The 19,196-nt window shown below is 40.0% G+C and overlaps 1 long non-coding RNA gene across 1 annotated transcript in view; it reads right to left on the bottom strand.

Moving 5' to 3' along the window:
- Positions 1-849: 849 nt before the first annotated feature.
- Positions 850-19,196, bottom strand: part of LOC114224709 (uncharacterized) — a 46,599-nt gene continuing 28,252 nt past the window's right edge. Inside the window, exons 8-10 of the long non-coding RNA XR_015767031.1 lie at positions 18,889-19,150; positions 10,876-10,984; positions 850-6,280 (exon numbers count right to left, since the gene is read on the bottom strand). This is a non-coding gene — a long non-coding RNA (uncharacterized LOC114224709). The remainder of the gene's footprint in view (positions 6,281-10,875; positions 10,985-18,888; positions 19,151-19,196) is intronic.

The following is a 19,196-nucleotide window of genomic DNA, read 5'->3' as shown; positions in this document are numbered from 1 at the left end:
ACCAAGACAGTGAAGCTGGAGCAGGGGAAGTCGATTTTATGGCCACTTAGGGAAAAAGAGTTGACGGCACTTGTGGATCAGTTGGATGATGAGGGCAAAGGAGAGAGAAAACTCCCAGGTTGGGCTGAGGTCAATGGGTGAACTCAGTGATGGTATCTGTAAGAGGGGAAAAGGAATGGGAAGTCATTTGTGGGGGAAGAAGGTGTGTTCAGTTTCTGCCATGTTTGGTTTGAAGTGTTTTGGAGACATCCAGGAACCGGTGTCCAGTAAGCACTGGGTAAAGCATGTCAAGGCCAGAGAGAGTAACAAGGTTTCAGGTGGTGGCAGAAGCCTTGGAGTTGAATGAAATCACTGGGGAGATCAGAGGGTGTGAGGAAAGAAGGCTGCGGATGAGACCATAATGAATTCTAACATTCGTGATGTGGACACAGGAAGGGAGCCCGTGAAGGGGGCTGGGGAGCTGCGAGCAGGGAGGAACAGGACTCAAGACCAGAGCTGGGAGGGAGTCAAGGGAAGTCAGAATGTCAAATTAAGGATGTCCAAGAGTGTCAAATGCTGTAGATGGTGTTAAAAAAAGTAAGGACCCAAAAGTGTCTGTTGGAATTTGCCATCCAGAGGCAACTCAAACTTTGTGACAGCAGTTTCACATGAGAAGAAATTACCTTTATGTTCTCGTTCACTCTGAGATTGTCTGAGTCTGTGGTGGCTAGTGACTGATTCATAAGGCCTGTGTTTGAAAGAAGCTTAAGAGTGGAGCTCTAGATATTTCCGTCTCTAAAAATTCCCAATAACCATCTTCCTTTTCTAGCCAAGTTATGTTTCAGTTTAACATTATTGAGAATTCAGTTCTTTTTTACTTTCTGCCAATTTGAAAGGTGGTTAAAATCAGGGTAGCATTATGTGAATGAACCTAGGGTCGATCGTACCTAGGAACCAGACTCAGCTCCAAATGACTGCTCATGTTGGCTGAAATCTCGATGCCAATTCCGATTTTCCACTCAGAGAAACAGCAGTGAACTGGATTTCCTCTTTAACTACGTGGTCCAGTGCCCATCCCTTCAAGCAGTGCAATAGTTTTCCCACTGCTGAATTAAATGGCCCGATGTCCCAGTATTTGTGGGTGGGAAGGCAGGAAATAATAAGCAGTGATTTCATTTGTTTCTGCAAGTTACAGAAAATGTGCTGGGTCCTTCCTTGGAGTCTTGTATCAGGAGGTTGGGACCCAGCTGTGGCACGTGAAGGAGCTCCTGTCTAACTGCCATTGGCGATCCGTGCAAAGTACAGCCCGAGCAAAATCCTCAAAATGTTTATTTACGTGCCAGGATGGCAAACCACATGAGGTCAGCATTGAATCAATACATGCTCCTTCATTAAAGGACTCAAAATGGTCTCTGCAGAATGAATGTAGATTAGCGAAGGTGTTGAACTTACCACGCACGTCCGGCAGGTAAAGAACTATCTTAGCACGGTGGAGACAAGTTCCATAAGCTGGAATAAGTTACGTGTTATGGTGACATTTTTTTTAAAAAGGTTATTTATTTATTTATTTGACAGAGAGAGAGAGCACAAGCAGGGGAAGCTGCAGAGGGAGAGGGAGAAGCAGACTCCACCACTAAGCAGGAAACCTGATGCAGCACTCGATCCCAGGACCCTGGGATCATGACCTGAGCTGAAGGCAGACGCTTAACGACTGAGCCAGCCAGGTGTCCATGATTATGTTGCATTGCAAATTCTTCACTGGCTGCTAGAGTCTTTACTGTTGTCTAAATTATTTTTCAGATAACGTCACTTCATATTGCTCCAAAAATAAAGAAAAGCCATGTATTCAGAGATCATGTAAAGTGCATTATTCATTTGCAAAGTGAACTGAGGCGATGTGCCTGTAATTGTTTGTGTCTCATGGATAGTCACAGACACACTCCCGTAGGCTGCAACTGTTCTAAATCTGTGAATGGGATCTTCAGTCACAAATGTTTGAGGACAAATTTGTAACTAGAATTAAAAATTTCACCACTTTCCTTAACTTTTTTTTTTTTTTAAGTTCTGAAGAGTTGGTTTCAAAATCAGTCGTGTCATGGAACTTTCATTCTTAGAATTTGAGAGCCCCATATATATTTTCAAGTTGCCCGGAGCTCAGTACCTCGAGCCTAGATCCTTCCTAGCACCAGGTGGGACACACACCACAGGCTCAGCTGCCTTCCCTCCCCCACGCCTGAACCAGAGAACTCTAGAGTTTAACTGATTGTCTGGCTTATTTTATCCACAGTTGATTTTAATTTGTTAGGAGAGGAATAATTCCTTTTTATCTCTGTCTTTTTTTGGCTAACTCAATTAAATCAGCCCTCAAATATACTGTGGGATTAGTGTAGGCATATAATTTTATTCTTGAAGACACAGACCTAATTTTTAATTTCTAATAGAATATATTTTTTTAATTTAAAACTTGCCTTTGACTTCCTGATGATTTAAAGAAAAATTCAAATATCATAAATAATAGTAGGCCAAATGGAGCTTAAAGGACTACAAGACACATTCCAAAGGAAAAGTGTTTTCTGTAAATGATTTGATCCTTGATATTGATCAAAGCCTCATGGGAATCACGCTCAGAAAAGTCAGACCAACCTGCAGGATTTTAACAGTTTAAGAAAAATATGTCAGTGGGCTTTATCTTTTGCCTCCATGCAAACATTTTGCTAAGCTTGTGGTTTTTCAACTGGAGTTGTAAACATTTTGTGGCTGTCTGGGGCAGGGCGTGGTACAGCTCCTGATGAGGCGCCCCAGGGCTGCTAGAGGACAAGTCCCCCTCCCCACGATGACAGGCCTCCGTTCCAGCAAGGGGACATGAACACTGGGATCACTTTTTCTTGCTAACGGGCCAATAGAAATGAGGAACAGAGGTCTGTAGAAAGAGCAGGTTTTATCCCAGAAGCTCGTCCAGACACAGAAGGGCACTGACCTGGAAGCAGGGCTGCTCCCACATCTTGCTCTGGGAGGCCCAGGAGACGAACCCTGAATCCCGAGGCTGCAGGTGCTCGCTTCAGGAAACGCTAGAGCACAATGCACCAAGACGCAGGGTCACGGGCTTGAGATGTGAAGGCAAGAAGTGACAAAAATAAACCTGCGAGCAGGCGGGGAGCCCACATCACAGAGGATCCTGTGAGGTTTCTGGAATAGCTGATGCCTCACTTCCCATCAAATTTGGATTAGCCATGGCAAGAGAGGAAAGAGAACAAATAAAGGAAATCCACAGATAATCCCCAAACCCCCATTTGAGCTAATAGTTTAAATTCCTTCGATGCCAAGTCAAGCCGTTTTTTGTTTACCAGAGTTGATAATGAGGGACAAAATAAACCAATCTCACCTTAACCTCCTTCCTGTGCATGTGGATGGAAACAGGGTTTGGCCTGAGGTAATCCTTACTATGGGTGAATCTGCATGAGCCCCACCCTGGAGTGGGGTGGGGGTGTAGAAAGAGGACTGCCTGCCCCCACCCCCAGTGGGATGGCCAGTGTCCCCTGAGGAGGAGCTGTTGGAAGCCAGCCCCGCTGGGGGGTAGGTCTGGAGTGCAGCCAGCAGGGAGTGAGGGACAGTGTGGGGGGTACTCTGGTCATCCTAGCGGGGGGTGGATAGTGTGAGATGGGACCTACTGATGCAGCCCAACCCAGTCCAGAGCCACTAAGCGTGGCATAAGGGAGAGGCAAAGAAGGGCAAAGAAGCTGAGAACAGGAAAGGTCAGTGAGCGGCACGGGGTTGAGGCAGAGATCTGTTTCCTGCTCTTCCTGTCTTGGACACCCACTACATTCAAACCACAGTACTGGCCATGACAAAAACAGCCCCCAACTAGAAGTCTCCTCAGCCTGTCACTGCATTTTCAATGAGTCTGGAACCATAGCCCCAACACCAATGCTCAGTAGTGAATGGCTTTCTTCACATCTCTAGACATGGAGCCTCTCAGGGCCGGGTCCCAAGACGTCCTTTCCCTGGTGAACCCCCTTCTGAGATGACTTCACCTGCGTTTTCTGACCTTCTCAGGTCATTTTGCCTGGGGGCACTTCCCCAAAGAGTAGAAGCAGCTCCAGGTCTGTAGGTCTGGGCGGCAGCCAAGCTGTGTCACTAAGGAGCTCAGTAAGTCGTTTTTCTGCTGTTTCTTTTGCCTCATCTGTAAAACGGGAATAAAATTAGCTATCTCTCTTCATCTTGCAGCTGACGCAGACTAGAGCAACTTAACCTTTCTATTTAATAAACAAACTCTGAGAAAACATCTCAAGGAATTTCTTTCCTTCTCTCTCACTCCCTTCTTCCTTCCTTCCTTCTCTCCCTCCTTCCTTCCCTCCCTGTTTCCTATCCATTTTTGCTTTTCTTTTTCTGTTCTTCTTTTTGGAAGTAGCTCTGGAAGAAACTTCCAGCATTCCCCTATTGATATTCTGGTGCTTTTCAACTCTTTTCCATTTGGTAATAATTTTATAAATGTGTTCTGGAAAAAATTTTAAAAGATGTAAGTACAATGAAACAGTGGATAGGAAAGCCTTTTAGACACTAATACTCAACCAATATAAGCTGGTGAGTTGTTACCACAGAACAGGAATCTTCTGGGGGCACAGGAAGAAAAAAGGTCCGACTGGGCCCCAAATTCCATGTAGTTTCAACAGGACTCATTTTCATACAAATTCCTCCTAGAAAGTAGATCTCCTGAACAGCCCTGGAAGGACATTTGTAACCACCTCAAGTTCTTTTCCCTTTGGTATCTGAAATGATTTAGCCTAAAAAGGAGCCTCAGTGGGCCTCTTGTCAGCTGTCAATAATTTTAGGCTCTTAAGTCAGGATTGCCCCTGTCTTTCTTCTGAAAAGAGAAAAATCCAGCCTCAAGTTAACTGCTAAGCCCTTAAAGAGTTCCTAGTTCAAGAAGTCAACTCACTCTGCTCTGTCAGCCTCCCTCTGAGGACAGAAAAGGAGCCCAGCCCTTCCCCAGTCCCCTTCGAGGACCCTCCCCATCTTCTGCTGCCCCTCATGTCAGTCCAAGAGCCCATGGAGGAGGCAGAAGGAGGAAGAAGACAGCACTGCGTATTCCCCGAAGATGCTGAGGGGGACAATGCGTTCCTCACTGGAGAAAGGCCGTGTCCTAGGCAGCACCCCTCCTCTATCTAACGAGTATTCCACTAGGGTTGAGGCACCTCCTCCAGTTGGTCTCTAACCTTCCCAGTAACCCCCTCTCAGAGCCCCGTGCTCTAGGGCCACAGGTGCAAATGGCCTGTGGCCTGGAATCACCATGCCCTCGTGCTTCCTCCTAAGGGAGAAGGCAGACGACCCTGCCCAGCATCTGGGCTTCCTGAGTGAGCACTGCTGTCCCTGAGAATCCAAGGCATGCAGCGCTTCAAACAACATCTGCACATAAAAGTTGTTGGAAATAACACGTCCACCAAGAGAGTTCAGGCAGCTATTCAGGGAAAACAAAACAGGGTCTGCCTGTCCCATTTTGCTTTGTTTTGTATTGTTCTCTGCTTCCTCTTCTTCCGCCCCTGCCTTCTCTCCCGCATCTTGCCACCTCTTTCTCGTGTTAGGACATTAGGTGCAGCACATAAATGTAGCTGTTATGATGACTGTTACTCTGTTGTTTTGGAGAAACAACAGCGATGAGTTCCAGCCTGAGGGCCTCGCCGGCATCACTCTTCTTACCTGGCAGTGGGAGACTAATGCAAGCCATCCCACCAACAGCAATGAGCAAGGGCCGAGAGCCCCCACTCCCAGAGAGGGGGTCTCCCGGTTTGCAAACAGATCTTTGTTGTGATCTTCAAGGTATTTGCCTGGCCTTGGCAGTTTGGTGTCCCTTGAACTTTTTATAAAACATGAGACTCCTTCCACATCAGGCATTTGAAATCCAACCACTTTTGCAGACCATCTGTTATTTAGTAATGTGCAAATTACCAAAAAATAATTCCAGATTCTTTTTTGCAAACCCAGCTATAAACAAATGCTCCACATGCTGAAATGGAAGTCATTTTCTCTTTGAAAACTCATTAAATGGTGCACAATGGGAAGAAGTTGAGGGAGAAGCTCCCTAGCAGATTCCAGGGAGCGGTACTACTGCACACAGATAATAACATGGAGCCAAACATTGACAAGTCTTCAGGAATCTTCTGCCTGCTTCATATGGACTCCTTTCCTGCTGCACAGTTGCTCCAGTGTGTTACCATCTGGTGCATATGTATGCCTGTAAAACCCCTGAGGGCCGATCTGTGTGCGGTTTGCCCAGTTAAAACATGGGCAAATGGTGATTTCTCACCTGCAAAACAATAAGATATCACAAATAAAAATTACATTTGACTTATTTATTCCTAACAGGTCATCAGGAAACCAAGTTTCCTCAGTGCTTCACAAACCGAGCCACTACCATTTCTAGAATACTCTGATTGACGTCCCTGCTAAATGGTTCTCAGGGGAGGGTTTATGGGAAGTAGGAGAAAAGTGGTGAGGAGGGAAGTCTAAACTGAGTGGATTGCAACTCTCACCAATGTTAATTGTTTATTCTCTTGGAGCAAAATCAAATTTCCAGGGGCAGCATTCAGGCCAAATTGGGATGTGGGGCCAGTTCTCTGGGACTGACTCTGTTCCTTTCTGAGGGGTGTCTCTTGGAGTGCTAATTCTCTTATACAAGTGAGGTCAATGAGTCTAAAATCAAATAGTTAATTTTACCTTATTTTCGGTAAGGACTTTTTTTTTTCTTTGAAGAGACTCATTCTAGAGCCCAGGCAAATATGAACTCATTGACAGAGAGTTTTGTCTTCTAGTAACGAATAGAAGTTTGGCTAGATGAACACGCCTCCAGATTGTATTTATAAAAATCCGCACAAAATGCCCCCCGACACAAAAGTGTCACAACTAGAATCCACTGGAAAGTTACCAAAAGCAAGCAGAAACTGAAGGAGAGTGGACCTTGAAAGATGAGAACTGAACTGGGTAACTGTATGAGTTTTCTATTGCTGCACAATAAAATCATCACAAAGTTAGCAGCTTAAAGCAATACAAATGTATTTTCTCATAGTTTCTGTAGGTGAGACATCTCTGGATCTTCTGCTCAGGGTCTTACCAGACTGTAGTCAAGGTGACAGACAGGGCTGCAATTTTGTCTAAGGCCTGGGGTCTTCCTGCAGCTCACAGATTGTTGGCAGAAGTCAGTTGCTTATTGCTGTGGGCCTGAAGTTCTCAGGTCCTAGAGGCCACCCACTGTGCCCTGCCACATAGTCCTCCCCACTACATAGAGGTTGCTTTTTCAAGGCCAGCATCTGCTGCTCTTGTCTCTCTGATTTCTTGTAAGGGCTCACCCGATTAGGTCAGACCCACCTAGGATGATCTTCCCTTTGGTGAATTCCATGTCAACTGATTCGAAACCTTAATTATGTCTGAAAAATCCCTTCATCTTTCCCACATAATTAACTTAATCACACGAGTGAAATCCCAATCCTATTCACAACTGTCCCCCATGCCCAGGGGTGGAGATTTTCTAAGACATGTGCACTAGTAGTGGGAATCTTGGGAACCATTTCAGAACTCTGCATACCACAGAGAAATTTAAATGCCTGATGGCACTCTCCAATTTTAACTGCAAGGATAGACAGTCTTATTCAAGTTTAAGGAGTCAGAAGTCATCTGACAAGATAATTAGAAGATTAGGAGAATACCAGAAGGAAAGAAACTGCAGATAGAGTAAGCCCATAACTCTGCATATAAACTCTTCCTGAATAATAAACTCTTCTAACTATGGAGCCAGGAATGTGCATGGGAGGCTTCAAGAGGCCTGGCAGGGATGCCTGGGTGGCTCAGTTGGTTAAGTGTCTGCCTTTGGCTCAGGTCATGATCTCGGGGTCCTGGGATAGACTCCCGCATCTGGCTCATTGCTCAGTGGGGAGCCGGCTTCTCCCTCTGCCTGCTGCTCCCCCTGCTTGTGCTCTCTCTCTCCCTTTCTCTCTCGGTCAAATAAATAAATAAAATCTTTAAAAAAAAAAAAAAAGAGGCCTGGCAAAAAAAGCAGCTGGGAGCTAAAAGAACTGAGATACTTTTGCCTGCTGGACACCACAGGAGAGGCCATTTGGAGACCAGCTAGAACAAAACCTGACACTTCTCAGAGGAACATAACTAAATCCAGGGTCTCTACATGTATTATTCACAATATTCACTACACAATAAAAATTTCCTAGACATACAAAGAACAACACATGTGACCCTAGCCAAGAAAAAAGTCAATAAATAATGACTCCAGGATAAACCAACATGAAATTAGCAAACAAGGACTTTAAAACAGCTCTTATAAAGTTGTTCAAGAGCCTATAAAGAATAGTGCCACCACTGCTCTCCTTTTCTTTGCATTTGCATACCTCCTTGCTTATCCCTTTATTTTAAATCCCTCTTGTTACTTTAAATGGTTTTCTAATATTCAGCATTTAGCTGGTCTTTGTTTTTTTAGTATAATCTGGAAATGTCTGGTTTACAATAGGAAAACTTAGCCTTCTTTATGGTTATCATAACAATTTTTTCCTTATTAACTTATGAATATTATTTCTCCTATCTGATTACTTTCTCTTTTTCTCATTTTTGTTTGTATGATCAGGTTTCATTTACTGCCCCCTTTTCCTTCTGTTAATGGTTATTTTGTCCTCCCTGGTGTTCGTGAGCTTTACAATACTTTCAGGGCCCCACTCTTCTCTCTCAGCTCCTCACTCATCCCCGGATGAGATATTTGGTCTTTTTTCACTTCTTGTCTTCCTTCTTTATCCTCCCCAACATCTAGGTTTTGCTGAGATATATATTCCATTCAATGTATCAAAACTCACTTGCAGTTGTCCTCTGTTTTAAGTATTCTTATGTTGAATTTATATGGCATATCCTTAGGAATGTTATCTTTGACTGTTAGATTATCTATCTATCTAGTCACTTATTTCAAGTTTTATTGCTTGTTACTTTTCTTTGTCTCCTTTTCACCTTTCCTTTCACTTTTTGATTCACTTGTTCTTTGTTTAGAGCTCTTTAAAAATTGTTTTCCTAATAGGTATACACAGGTGGTATAGTCTCTGAATCTTTGAATATTTGCAAATATTTTTCTTTCAACCTGACAAATGAATGAGATATTTGGAATACAGAATTCTTCAATTGAAATGCTTAATTCTTTCTAGTCTATAGATATTATTCCACCATTTTCTAGCATCCTGATGCTATAAAAGAAAATCTCTGTTGCAATTCCAATTTCTTTTTGCTTTGTAAATAAATAATTCTTTCTGTCTGGAAGTCATCATATTTTCTATTTTTCCTCAGAGTAGGATACACCTAGGTGTATGCCTTTTCTCATTCCAATCTGCCTGGAACTCAGCGATTATGTGCAATTTGAAATGTTACATTATATCATTTCACTTGTGATTATTGCATCTGGGTTCATAAATGAAGTTAATTTTCTTTTATTTTGTGGTCCTTGTTGGATTGTGATATCAAGATACTGACTTTGTAAAATTAATTTCCTATCTTCAGGAGCCACATCTTTTAGGTTTCCATGGGGGTTGTCAACTCCTTGAATGTTTGATAGACTTTATTTGTAATGCCGACATAAGGCAATTGTTGAATTTTATCTATCTAGTTAAGTTTAAACAGGCTTTTGTTTACCATTTTAGTTAATTTAATGGCTATTAGCTTATTTGGGATTTCTATTTCCTCTTTCATTTTTCTAGAAATTCATTTTATCTAGGTTTTCAGATATATTGGAGTATGTTTGTTTATAATATTTTTCTATAATTTAAAAAATGTTTGTTATATCTAAGGCTAGTTTCCCATAGCGATTTTTAATTTGGCTTATTTGTGTGCTTTTTCTTTTCCTCATGATCATTTTTTTCCAGAGATCTAAATTACTAGCTTTTCAAGGAATCGGCTTTTGTTACTTTACCCTATTTTTTTGTTGTTGTTGTTGTTTTTGGTTTTATAAATTTCTGGTTTTATATTTTCTTCATTAAGGTTTCTTTGGGTGCCCTGTTATTTTTTTTATAGTATCTTGAGTTGAATCTTTAGCTCATTTATTTTGAATTTTTCTTTGTTTTAGATATATGTATTCATAATTATTAATTTCTAAGTTAATCCCACAGATTTTGAATATTTTATAACTCTTATAGTTTCCCTTTTAACCTGGATTATCTAGTAACTTTTCAGATTTAGTTTTTAGTCATACAGGATTATGTTAGCCACCTTGTCATTGCTGATTTGTTTTCATTATTACATTATTTTCAGAAAATATTGGATATTTTCTGAATATCCACTGGATAATGTAAAATATTGTGGCATATGTTATGAATTATTTTGGTAAGTGTTTCATGTGTGCTCAAAAATAATGTGCATTTTACTGATTGGGATCAAGTTTGATATATTAGGTTGAAATATATCAAAAACTCCAAATGCAAGTGTTGAGCTATATATTTCTCACGTTGGTCCTGTTGGTTGGTACTCTATTTCAAGACTGTACAGTAGTATTTTCATGACCAGTACAACCCTTGGCCCTTGCAAGAGATTCTCTCTCCTAGATCCCCATACCCTTGAGACCCTTGTGTGTCACAAATGCACAAAAGTGAAATTAGTAACCTAACCTTTCACTCATGACTAACTCTGTTCAGGCCTCAGGAAAATACTTGCCTACATCTCTTGTGCTACACTCTTGACATAAAAGGCAACTATTTCAAAATGACATGAAGGCTTGTGGGTTGTGCTACTGCTGACCTTGGAGAAGGACATTGCTTTTGGAGTGCTGGGAAGGATTTCAGCAGTGGAAGAACGTAGGTAAGAGAAAATAAAAATGAATTAGCTTGTCAAATTCTTCCTTTCAGGGAGCACAGGGCAATAGATACTCACATAACAAGGCAGGATTACCCAGTAGCGTGGAGCGTCATTTATTTTAGTTTGACTCTCTTGGTTTCTAATTTCCAGTTCTAGAGGTTGGACATAAAAACCAAGGAACATTCTGTAATAAAAAAATATTGATATTACTCTTAAATTTATAAATATGTTGATCTAAACATAAGACTAGCATGTAGATAATGTTAAATGCTAGATTCATAAAACTGTTTCAGAACATTTATTTAAATTTCATAAAGTAAAAACAATATATTTTTATTGAAAATGTTAATATTTATTAAGTATAATGAATTCAATGTGTATTTTGCTTTTGGATTTTAATGGATAATTTTGAATACTTTAGAAAAAATAAATTTTTGGAAAACATGCAATAATTTTAAATGTTTTGTTTTTCATTTACCTTAATTTATATATACACATAGATTGAGGAAAATACACCCATACTTAAAACAATTATATTTTAGCACTTTATGTTAGGTAAAAGAAAAGGAGTACAAATAGAGGTCAAAATGGAAAAAAATGCAAAAGTAGAGCCTCAAGAAGAAAAAGTAAGAAAGGAATAAAGGACGTTTTCCAAAATGTGGTCTTCTTAAATGTTTAAAAACTGGAAAAAATTAAAATCAGCAGATTTCTGTTAAAGGCAACATAAATTGTAAACAAAACATTAGACACTTTATTTATAAATATTTAATTCTTTATTAAAATAAAAATATGAACAGTAAATTATCTTCATCAAATTCACAAGTTGATAAAGTCATATGAAATCCCTAAAATTTTGTAATTTTTGCTAAATGAAGGTTGAATTACTGATTTTGAAAATGACAGAACAAGTCAACCTGAATGCACTAATTACAACTCTGACCTGTCTATTAGGGATAAAATTGGCAAATTCAAATAGAAAAATGAAACCTGAGTGATGTCTATTGCATAATGATTCTGGAAAATGGCCATCATATCCATGTGATGGTGTGAGGATGTTTCCAGCAAACTACAATGCATTAAAATTTACAGTCTTCCATTGGTTGAAGTGGCAGAAATTTTGAGATTTCATTTTATACCAAAATCTTTTAAATGGAGGAAAAAAATGTACCTTTTATATGCTACGTTCAAAGAAAGCATTTTGTTACTACAGTCAAAATGTTTTACAACCAGTCTTCAGGTTAATGATCACATTTGTAACTGGGGAAACTTGGTTTCTTGATGAAAATAGCATAAAATGTCATTTGTGTAACACAAGAAGTGACGCATGCTTCATGTACAATTTTTAAATAAAGCTGATTAAAGGGCAAACAATAGATAGTATTCAACAGTGACAAGTAAACATTCATAGAGAACATTGGTGTGTTATTCTTATGAAGTAATGTGTCCAGTATTTCACTAAGCATGACATTGCTCTTTAAGGCGTCAACAGCACAAAAAGAATATAATGGGACATTTATAGATTTACTAGAAATAACTTCATAATTTGATTCTAGAAGGATAAGCACAAAAGTCAGTTAAAAAAATAAAGCAAATGCTAATCTCTAGGATGGAGAACTCAAAATGAGATTAGCATTTTAAGGAGTGATAAAGTGAAAGAAAAACCATGCATAACATTTAACAATTTAAGTATTATTTATTTCAACTAGGTTATAGCAGAGAAAAAAGTCAAGTTGAACAACTAATATTTATTATGTATGTTGCTACAAGCAGAACAAAAACAAGGAAACTGGGATTTGTGAGCAGCTCCTGGTTTTATACCTGTTATAAGCACAGGTGTGACTTAAATCAAGAACTGAAGAAATAAGAAATAAATTTTAGCATGAAGAACTGATTTGAAAGTCTTTCTAGAGGAGCCTATGAAAGCATAGTCACAAGTTAGCAAAGGAAAAGGTGCTGCCAGAATTTTGGCCAGAAATCCAGAAGTATTCTTGTGTCATTGGCAATGTCGATGTTTTTTAGTTTGAATTTGTTACCAAAGAGACATGTGGGTGTCGATGACATTTTTCAGAACCTCTCAGTGATTATCTGTGATATTTCTTTGCATTTGCCCAAAAAGAACATCTCTAAGAAACACAGAACATATGGCCTTGTGGTCACTTTTGAATACATGACAAGATAGCCAATGAAATGCTTTAAAAATTGGGTTAATTTAGAAAAGATATGACATGCACTAGAAGAGTTAAGAAAAGCAATAGAATATCATCAAATAAAAAGCACATTGTGGTCTTTGGGTAAAATAAATTTAACTTTTAAATTGTGCTATTCACAGTTACAATGAACTCCAACTGTTGGTTACTATTAATGTAATGTTATTTCAACAGATTTAGCTTTAGCTATTTCACTTTCAAAAGTATTAAAACTATTGATTTGTAGAGATTAAAGTCAAAGGAAATTTCATGGTATAAAGTATTGAGCAGAAGTGTTTTGATATCTGTAATTTACTTTATAATGCATCAAAAACAAGATGAATTAGTGGATGTGTACCTTGATGAATAAATGGAGACATATAGATAGATGATAAAGCAACTGTAGTAAAATGCTAAAGGTAGATATACATGTCCAATGAAAAATCTTTCAACTTTGTTGTCTCTGAAAATATGATAAAATGTTGGGGAAAAGAAGAAATTGCATGTGAAATTTGCAATGAGTAACATTCCAATAAAGTAGAAGAGAATTTTTAAATGAAAATGTTCAGATGACTGGAAAGGAAGAGATTCATATATAAAGAAATTCATATATAAAGGAAGAGATTCAGATATATAGAGATTAGTTTTTGGCCATCAAATTACCCAGCAAAATATAATCTTAATAAAAAGGAGACATCCAGGTGGGCCAACAAACACATGAAAAGATGTTCAACATCACTCATCATCAGGTAAATGCAAATCAAAACTATAAGGTGATATCATCTCACACCTGTCAGAGTGGCTAAAATCAACAACACAGGAAACAACAGTTTTGTTTCTCTACAGGGATGTAGAGAAATAGGAACCCTCATGCACTGTTGCTGGTAATGCAAACTGGTGCAGCCTCTCGGAGGTTCCTCAAATAGGTAAAAATGGAACTACCCTATGATCTGATAATTGCCCTACTGGGCATTTACCCCCACAATACCAAAACACTAATTCAAAGGGAAACATGCACCCCTGTGTTTATAACGGCATTATTTACAATAGCCAAGATATGGAAGCAGCCCAAGTGTCCATCGACTGATGAATGGATAAAGAAGAGGTGGTACAATGGAATATTATGCAGCCATAAAAAAGAAGAAAGTCTTGCCATTTGCAACAATATGGTTAGAACTAGAGAGTATAATGCTAAAAAACAAGCCAGTCAGAGAAAGACAAATACCATATGATTTCACCCATAGGTGGAATTTAAGAAATAAAACAAAAGAGCAAAAGAAAAAACAAAGGAGAGAGAGACAGACACTTAACTATAGAGAATAAACTGATGGTTACCAGCGGGGAGGTGGGATGAAGGAAGAAGGTACTTGCTGTAATGAGCACTGGGTGATGTATGGAAGTACAGAATCATTATATTGTACATCTGAAACTACTGTATGTTAAGTGTACTGGAATTATTAAAAAAACAATAAAAATAATAAAAAAGAAAAAAGATTTCAAAACTGACGAATGAAGAACACATTAGAAGAAAGTGACAGAATAAAATAAAAGTAAATAGACAAAAGCCAAAAAAAGAGAGAGATTTAAATAAATTGAGCAATATAACTGCTACCTTCAACTTTCCTTATAATAACTCCAAATTTAAAAATTTAGAAGAAGAAAAACTGAAATACTGTGTGGATATAGATGGTGAAAATCATAATATAAATGATATGATAAATTTTAATTATGATTAAAAATATAATTAAATTTATAGGATAGAATAAAAATATTTCCTAAGATTTTCTGTGATGAAGATAATTTACCACAAATAACCCATTATGAGGTATGCATCATGATATGTCACATTTATGAATATTTTTGATCTAAGAATTCTTTTTTAAAAGATTTTATTTATTTATTTGACAGAGAGAGACACAGAGAAAGAGGGAACACAAGCAGGGGGCGTGGGAGAGGGAGAAGCAGGCTTCCCGCTGAGCAGGGAGCCTGATGTGGGGCTCGATCCCAGGACCCTGGGATCACGACCTGAGCCGAAGGCAGACGCCTAAGGACTGAGCCACCCAGGCACCTGAATCTAAGAATTCTTTTAACAGTTTTTTCTTTTAACATTTTTATTGACATCCTAGTTGCTATTCTTTTGGCAGAATATTTTCTCCAAATTCAAATTAATTAAATTCAATGTAATAACTACAACGACTCAAAAAAGTTTGCTTCATTCGACATTACTTCACTGACATTGGTGACAACAGAATAAATTATGTAAATATTATGTAAATAAGTTATGTAAAAATTTGAATTATGAAAGCACAACTTGTGACTCCATTGAAAGGAAGACAAGAAAACAAATTTCACAAATAAATACATAATAATTTATTAATTACACGGATCTTTATTGTTTTACTCTCCCGAACATCACCAGCCATCATTTCACTCGGGCATATGCAATAATAATTAAATTCAGTTAACTTTGATATTCTGCCAACCTTCACTCTACACATATTTTTTGATTTAGATAAAATTACTTGAAAAACACAACTTGCTAAAAGCAGATTCTAGAAGAAGTAGAAAAACCAGAATAGTACTATTCTTAGTAAAGAACTTGAATTTGTAATTAAGCACATTCCCCAAATCTCCAGGCCCAGAAGACTTTGCTGGCAGATTCTTCTTACCAATCATCCATAAGCTTTTCCAGAAAATGAAGAAGGGCCTACTTCCCAGCTCATGTTCTAAGTCCAGAACAACTAACAATGAAACCTGCCAAGGACACACCAGTTCAGACCACTCACCATCGTAAGCAGAGATGCGAAGCCCTACATAGAGTGTTAGTGAATACTTTACATCATACATGCTTTCTGGAAAATCGTACACTTTGAAGTATACAGTGAATACCAGCAATATATAAAAATGATCATCTATCAGAAACAAGTTGGGTTTATTCTATGAAGCAGGGTTGGCTTAACATTGGACAATAAAGGGCGCCTGGGTGGCTCAGTCGGTGAAGTGTCTGCCTTCGGCTCAGGTCATGACCCCAGAGTCCTGGGATTGAGTCCCACATCAGGATCCCTGCTCAGCGGAGAGGCTGCTTCTCCCTCTGCCTGCCATTCCCCATGCTTGTGCTCTCTCTCTCCCTCTCTGACAAATAAATAAATAAAATCTTAATAAAAAAACTACATTGGACAATGAATCCATGTAATTTACTACATCAACAGAAAAAAGGAGAAAAAGCCATGATTGCATGGGCAGATGTGTGAAACACGTTTAAGAAAGTTCATTGCCAGTTCATGAGAAAAAACATAATAACTCTTTGCCAAGTGAGGAATGGGAAGGTGATGTAGTCATTGTCGCTACCTCACACATGTCCCAACCGTGACTCGCGCTCTGGCTTTTTTGTAGCCCCTGGTGGAAGGATAAAACTCCCGAGATTCCTCACCCTTCTGCCCAGGGTACCTCTGAGGTATGCTCTACACTGCCCCCCAAATATTCCCAGGGCACTGAGCTCCAGTTGTCCCCGGGGCTCACTGGTTGATCCTGCCCCCCACCCCCCGGAATTGATCTCTGTGCATCTCTCTGCTATACAAGATTCTGATCCATTATATCCAGCCAGCCTGTCCTCCACAGACTCTCACTCTGCCTGCCCCCCTCTGGGTCAGACCCAGGGGTCTCCACTCGGGTGCCCTCCCTGTGCTGTGGTTTGGGCAGTGAGCTGGGGTGGTCATGGGGCTTACCTCATTGTTCCCTTTTGTGGAAATAAGTGAAGACCACCCAAATGAGAACAAGCAAACACCCTGCTTGGAGGCTGCTGGCTTGGGAAGCTGTAGGGGGGCTAACCAGAATTGGGGCACCCTGTCTGATGGGTTAGGGATACATATTTGCCTTTTTCCAGTTGTTCCTAAATTGGAGATAGAGGCAAAATTTAGGTAGGTAAGCTATCAGTTGCTAATCAAGTCCTGGCTATTTGGGGACGACTGTCACAGGAGCATGTTTAACTTCCTGAAAGGTTGCTTGAGATAGAGTCTCACTTCCTGGGCTGGTTGCTGCAAAGAGTGGGTCACCCTCCTGGGCTGGGTGCCACAGGCTTTGGTCAGACTGCTATTTTTATATGTAGTCTGTTTGTATATTTCACCTCTCACCTCTCAGTCTGAAAACTGTCATTTCAGATGTTTTCCTCAGTGTTTTAGCTTTTTTTGGTGGGAGTGTAAATCCTGCCCTGCTACCCTATCTTGGCTAGAAGAAGTCTCAACATCCCAGAGTGAGTTTTTGGGTTAATCACCATTCCTGAAGTGCCTGTTTGCTTTGCGTCCATCCCTTTCTCTCACTTCCTCAGCCTCTTGACTTAGACCTTTGTATCCCCCTTCACTCCCTTCTGTCCCTAGTCCTGGGCAGTCAGACCCTGAAGTCTCTGGTTGGCATCCTGTCATACACATAAAGGGCTCCTGCAAACAACACTGTAGCGCCCATTTCCTGAGCCACTCACTGGGGACTTCTCACCACACTGTTCTGGCCTTTGCCTGAACCCTGGGGCTCTGATCCTTCCCTGGACTGTAGCAGGATTCCCAACGCCTTGCTTTGGCTCACCTGGTCATCAGTTCATGCCAGCTCTGCACCAGACAAGATGCACCCCGACCCTTTGTCTTGGTAAGTAGAACTCTGTCCAGCATTGGGCACCCCCTCCCTATTTCCTATTCCTAATGGTCCAGAATTGCTTGTTTCCAGATGGGCTCCTTTTCAGGCCATTCAATTGACTAGGGTTTCTGAAACACCTGAAAACATCACATAGGAAATCTCAGCCTTTACATTTTTCCACACGATGCTCTTCATCTTGTGCCTTTTCTCTCAGCAGGCCCTGACCCAGATGGCAGGTTGTTTTAGGGGAATGATTTTCAGAGTATGGAAAAGTGGCTATTTCCCTTGTACACAATCATATGTTGGATGTGGTCATTAGATTTTTAAAGAGGTTTTTTTTTAGCTTTTTAATGAAGATATATATATATTTATACACATATGCATACACACAGCGAGAGAGAGAAGTGTACAATTCATTGACTTTTCACTAATTGAACACACTTGTTTAGCCAACGCCCAGATCAAGAAAGAGAACACTGAAACTGCATTTCATTTATACTTTACTTGTTTCTCTCTGCTCTTAGGCTAATGGTGAGCTCAATGAGGACAGGATTGCATTTCTGTTGTTCATTTTTGTGTCTCCAGGTTACAGCAGAATGCTTGACCCATGTGAGGGACATAATGTATTATATATGTTTTTTAACTGGTATTGAGGAGATGGAGCCATTCTCTTATTGGAAAGAATGTGAATCACATCTGTAAAAAATGAAATTCCTTTCTCTTTGGCTGTTACTAATATATTTCTCCCATGTATGTTAATACACAACAGAACTCAGTAAAATTACTGTAATTGAAAGTAAATTCAAAAACAAAACAAACTCGCTCTCTCTATTGTACCTATGAACAAAGCTGTCGCGGCCCCTCCCACTCTGGTGACTGTTGGCAACTGAAAGGGCTTATAGTCAGGACCGTGTGAATAGCGAGCTGTGTGTATTTGTGAGGGCAGATGTGTTTGGGGAAGAAAATGCACTGAGGTTGGCAAAATCCATTATTGTCTGGCAAGCCAAGTGATGATAAGAATCTTATTCCACTCCTTTTAGATGAGAAGGTGAATCTTGCCGCTGCTCAAGGGAAGAGTGGGGAGGAGTTTGAGCTCAGACAAACTCAGGATGAAGTTTTATCAATGGTGAATGTGGTGCATCCTCACCAAGCTAGGTGCTCATTATTTTGTATTTATCTTTGAGAGACAGAAAGGTGGAGAAACCTGTGGCCTTGGTTTGTTCATCTGCAAACTTGGAAAAATGGGTGGCTGTGTTATCCCAAAGTTCTGGACACTTACCAAGATAATCAGGGCTGGAAGCAGGTGAATTTTCTGTTTACTTCAGAGAAGAACGATGGGAAATGGCCTGATGAGGGGATCCTGAGCGCCCTTGCAGAGGTAAATGGACACAGGGAAGTAACGCAGCATGCCTGCCACCATCTTGTCATTAGTCCCACCGCTGCTGGGTTTTTCCCTTTCATGAAGGCTGTCTTTGTTCACACTCTTGGGAGGAAGAACGAAGTTAGAACCTTGTTTATCTTGTTAAGAAAATGCGGAAAGCCTGGTGTAGGTGAGAAAAAGCAACAACCCTTGATTAACTAGAGACA

Source organism: Eumetopias jubatus, unplaced genomic scaffold, assembly GCF_037043125.1.
Source record: "Eumetopias jubatus isolate StellerSeaLion01/CBP00866 unplaced genomic scaffold, mEumJub1_p1.0 scaffold_16, whole genome shotgun sequence".
Taxonomy (NCBI): Eukaryota; Metazoa; Chordata; class Mammalia; order Carnivora; family Otariidae; genus Eumetopias; species Eumetopias jubatus.
This window is presented reverse-complemented; position numbering and strand designations above follow the sequence as displayed.